The sequence below is a fragment of the Thunnus maccoyii genome, chromosome 4 (genome assembly GCF_910596095.1).
Source record: "Thunnus maccoyii chromosome 4, fThuMac1.1, whole genome shotgun sequence".
NCBI lineage: Eukaryota > Metazoa > Chordata > Actinopteri > Scombriformes > Scombridae > Thunnus > Thunnus maccoyii.
In genome coordinates this window covers 20,821,642-20,827,053 of record NC_056536.1, presented here as the reverse complement: position 1 = coordinate 20,827,053, position 5,412 = coordinate 20,821,642, and the positions used below count along the sequence as shown (strand labels likewise).

The 5,412-nt window shown below is 40.3% G+C and overlaps 1 long non-coding RNA gene across 1 annotated transcript; it reads right to left on the bottom strand.

The window, feature by feature from the left end:
- Positions 1 to 370: 370 nt before the first annotated feature.
- Positions 371 to 4,945, bottom strand: LOC121895575. Its single transcript, XR_006095808.1, has 3 exons — positions 4,787 to 4,945; positions 779 to 873; positions 371 to 682 (listed from the first exon to the last, which is right to left on the bottom strand). It is a non-coding gene; the product is annotated as an uncharacterized LOC121895575 (long non-coding RNA).
- Between the last annotated feature and the right edge of the window lie 467 nt (positions 4,946 to 5,412).

Below are 5,412 nucleotides of genomic sequence, written 5' to 3'. Positions count from 1 at the left end.
TATATGAGGTTTCAGCAGTCTGAGTTAGTCAAATAAAGTGGATATCTTCCACAGTTACAGTCTTATTAGTAAAAAAATGTCCCTCTTTGTGTTCCAACGGACAGTGTTTTCCTGTTCAGCTGCAGTGGGAGGATGATAACAGTAAGAGAGAATTTGGCTCTGAAGATATTGACTTGATTTGACTAATTTGGATGACTAAAGCTACATATTCGCTTCAAATAAACTTTTAAATACATTTTTGCACAGTGGGAAGGCTGTGGATTTTGTCCCCGTTTACTTACCATACATTGAAAGTGCATAATGAAGGGATCTCTTAATGGCCAGTGTTAACAGGAGGAATGTTTACAGCAAGAAAAACATTTGTTAGTGTTCATACAGGAACCTGACTATTGTTTTAGAACAGACTTGAAAAATTGTGAACCTATCCTTTAAGACTCAAAGGTGCATGTACAAGACTTTGGCCAGCAGATGGCAGAAAAGCCCATGAGTTGATAAAATACTTAGAACGCATGATGGACAATAGACTACAATCATATCAGTCCATAAAACACATTTAGAATGTAATTTTTGGTGATTTACTTATTTATGTTCACAATCTTGTGTATAATATTCATGTTAATAAAAAAGCAATTCATGAAGGAGATGCAAAAGAAAAGCTTCAGTGTCTACACTGCCTGAGAGCCTGTTTAAAAGAAAACACAGGATGATTTAACATTTAAACTATTAAACTATTGAGTATGAAAACTATCCAGTGTGAGCAATGATGGTACAATTTTACCTCTCAGTCCATTAAGATCACCTCCCCTAGTGTTCAACTGACAGCACTGCACAGAGTCGACACCTTTTTCCAGCAGGACCAAGCACTAAAAGCTTCTGATTCACAGAGAATAGAAGAAACGCAAAAAAAAAAAAAAAGTGTCAACACACCAACTAATAATACATGATGCTTTTAAAGCCTGTGCTGCAGCTCTGTGTCGCCATGGCAACTGCAGGCTCAGCTGCCATACAATGGTGGCATACCACATTTTGGCTGTGACTGTGTGTGTGTGTGTGTGTGTGTGTCTGTGTGTGCGGAGAGTACAGGCTTACATTGCAGTGACAGTGGAGCACCACCACGGGGCAGAAAAGTCTTTTCTATTGCTCTGAATCTGGTGTCATATTTGACAGGAACAATGCATGTGTGCCTGTATACAAACGTGTGTGTAAACCCATGCATGCATGTAGACACGTAGTCGCAAGCATCCATACTTCATATGTGCTGCGTCCTGCTGTGTCACCCTTACACTTATTTCATTTTGCTGTTAGTGTGGTCCTGTGGTTGCAGTGGAATGAGGGCATTTTGTGGGAACAGTACACACATTTTAACCAGTATTGACATTCAAAGTTACACCAGGTCTTGATTATTTCTAATATGTTGTATATTGGGACCCAGCAGGCTCCACATATGAGTTTTCTCTTCTGGCTGTTTCTCATATCCTAAATTTCAGCTGCACTCTCTCTGTCTAAGTCTGATTCTCTCTCTCTCTCTCACACACACATACACACACACACACACACATGCATGCGCACACATCAAAGTGCCGCTCTGAGTAAAGATGGAACAGGCTCCTTTGATCTCTCCCTGTCGCCTCTGATTAATGTGTGGATTTACAGTGCAGACCTACAGGGACCTGGCAGCCATGACACCCTTCTGCTGCACTGGAATCTAGTTGTCCTCGCAACCAATCAGAACCCTTAATTTTATACATTGCTCCAATCATGATGCTTCCATATAGGCAACTACAAAAGAACGGCACAAACCCAAGATTCACACTCAACCTTAGACAACCAACCCAAAGTCTCTAAAATCCCTCCACTGTCACAAATCACAGCATACTCTGTACCTGCCCAATCAGAGAGATTTCACAAAGTCCTCTTTGCAAAGCGTTTCACCCCCAATCCAAACACAGTTACATGAGATAGCTGTTGATCGGTGTGGTAAATGTTTAAAACAGCCAGTCTTGGCAGTCAGTTGCACTAGTGGGTACAGTGTTGGTGTTTGGTGGGAGGTTTGCTGACGATGTCGGAGCAAATGTTGGAAAAATGTAGCATCAAGCATCAAAGGAAGTGTTTGCCTGGCACACATTGTACTTTGCGCATTGCACATTGCACCCACGTTTCATCATAAGCCAAAATAAGTAAGCAAAGTACCCAGTCTTTACTCTGTCTTTGCTCTTTTTTACCCCAATCCCCTCTCCTCCATGTCTCCCCTCACTTCTTATCTTTCTCCCTCCATGTTGTCTCCCTACACTGCAGTGCAATGCAGATTTTTCACAGGGTGGAGGTATGGTAGAGATAGGCGGGGTCCCATGAATAATTGTTGAAGATATTTTTACTCTGACCCACTTTGGAGTCCCTCTCGCCCCCCTTAAAGGTGCCGCAGCCCTACTCTGTCTTAAGTCAACATAGGATGTGAAAATGAGTGCCAAAAGTGTATGAACCAATTCACGGGTAAGTTGTGTGGTCTCAGCTGTCAAATTAATCTCTTCAGCCATCTAAGAAGGATTTAAGACTTGTTGATAACTCGTATTATCACTGAGCAAGCACAGACTCTACTTATCCGTATTCTCACAATAAATATCCACTCATCAGCTTTGTTGAAATTTTGGACTTGACACAAGAGATTTTCTGAAAAACAAAGTGTGGCCCTATTTCATACTCTATTCCATACATAATTCATTGTGGAAAGTAGAGGGGTTTGGGAATACGTACAAATAAATCTTTAAGTCCTCAAACAGAATTGACTATACTGAATATTGAGTTTTTTGTTGTGGACCTCCCCTCGTTGGTGGCTGGTAATACTAGTAAAGGCATAGTTACCTCCTGGTTAAAAGTTTACCTTAAAGGGGACATAACATTTGATTTTCTGTCATGATGTTGAATGTCTGTTAAACATGGTCAGAGTTAAACAACATGAGGTTAAAGTATGTAAAAATGCTCCCTGAAAGTCAAAAGTCCAGGTTTCAGCCTGCTCTGAACACTCTGCTTCCCCATCCAACTGACGTCAGATTGGTTGCACATGCCCACAAACAGCCTCTTTCCCGGTAAATCGCATTTCAGGCACTGCTAGCTTGTGATTTTCACTATTCATACACGCATTTATATTCAGGAACATTTCCGTCTTGCGCCTTTTCACACATGTGATGGTAATGCCAGAATAGATGGGGCAAGGGACAGTCCGGTAATTGGCGGCAATGCAACACTTATGGATGCCAACCGCTCAACAGAAGACAAATAAGAAGATGGGACAAGGGGGGGATGTCCGTGTACACACTGGAAGATGTCTCATTATTTTCAGGAACATGGCGGGTGAGGAGCACCTTGGTTTTTTTCCCACCTGCATTCCGTGAATACCTACCCTACTCTGCCTCTAATTGGCTAGTACTCTTTGCCATCGTTGGTTAGGCTGGTTAGGTTTAGGCATGAGGAGATGAGATGAGATGGTTAGGGTTAGGGTAAACATATCAGAGTCAGAGCCAATCCGAGGCAGAGTAGGGGCGGGTCTTCGCAGAATGCAGGTGGGAAAAAAATAATGTGCAAGGAGCTCCAATGTTTTTGTAATGTGTTTAATATTAAACAAATTTACAAGACACCAACAAAAGCATTGGCAAGGCAACCGTAAACAAGTCGCAGATTCAAATATGTCATCAGCGGAGTCTTGTGATTGGGTTGTTTCATGGTTAGTTTGCGTTGTCATCGCACATTTTTTTGATCAGATTTGGGCTCGAACATGTATGGATGTATTTGAGAAGTTGACATCTTGAGTAAAGAACATGAAAAAAGAAGTGAAATCCTGCTATTTTTGTTTACTATGTTTACGTATAACCAAGTGGGCTCATCAGGAGGCTGAACTGAGGGGCTCCATGAAGAGCCAGTATAAAATTTAAAAAAAGAGTTTTTTGAAGTGTAAATCATCCCCATAGGCCTCTGAACTGAATTCAAACAAATCTTTCCTACTGAGACTTTTTCAAGTTTGCAATGTACCAGGTACTGGTACATACTGCTGCCAAGAAATAGCTCAGCTTTTAGTACCGAACTAACTTCCAGCAATCAAATGGGAATCATTCCAACCTTAAACAGTGTTACAAAATCACTTGAACAGTGTGACAAAGTTTAACTTGTGGCTTTACCGTAGCTGTATGCGCTTGCTGCGTAGGTCATTCAGCACTACGAACCCGTATACTCAACTTGACCTGATTTGACTTGACTGCTGGTGATACAGCTCTCATACATACTCACTTTTGCAGGCTCGCAGGCTACTTTTATTGTCTGTAAGTGTTAATTTTTTCAACAGATTGCTTTAAATACTTCATTTCCACATCATTTCTTATTTTTGTGTGTGTAGATTTTGTGTATTTACTGTAAACTAATAGTTATCAGCTGAACAGGTTAATGTAGCATAAATTACTTAACTTCAACTCAATACTGGTGCATCCTTTTAGCACGCCCTGCACTTTTGTTGTATGGAAGGTGAACAGCACCTAATACTTAAAAACCTGAACAACTCAGAAGTTTGATATATTTGGAAGTCCGGACCCATATATACTAAGGCAACATGACACTCAAACTTTCTGGCACCCAACAGTTTGAACCAGCAGCAGAAATCTTAGAACTGCAAGACTGAATGATGCAGCAGTATGAACAGTGATATGATCGCTGAGGAATATACTGAAGTGCATTTGAACAGTGATATGAAAAATGAACTAACTAAACTATTCAAATCAAAAAAGTGATTCATAATTTTCACCTCTATACTGAAGTTGCTGAACTTCCTCCAGAGCTGAAAACAGAAGTTGTGACAGCCTTTGGATTCAAAACTCTCAGACTTTGAGGTAAACTGCATTGTGTAGGCCTACAGAATGTGAAAAAAACCCAAAAAACATTGTATCTACTGTGCATCAATATTTATAAGGCTTCTCAAAACACATGCAGGCAAGTAACCTATCTGGTTATAGTCGTTAGCGTTAGCAATGAGCTAACGTCATCACTTTACCCACTCTAGGCTAATGTTCGATTTGTTGCACATAGATTTGCTAACGTAGGTAATTTAAAATCCCATAAATACACTATGTTTCAAGGATCTTCTTCTGAGATTCTACGGAGTTTGATGTTTCGAGATAGTTTTGCTTGCTGTTGACTGGCAGGCTTCTTTTATTTCAGTTTATTATAACTTTGTAATAAAAGCTAAGCTACTTAAAAAATAGGAGGGAGTAGTTTGACATTTTGGTAAATACACTTATTTTTTTGCACATATTTAGATGAGAAGGTCAGTACCACTCACATGTTAGTACATTAACTATGGAGCTAGTACAATTTGAATTGCAATTGAAAGTGAATATGTGTCATTTTTGGAGCCCAGCATCCAGTCCTTGT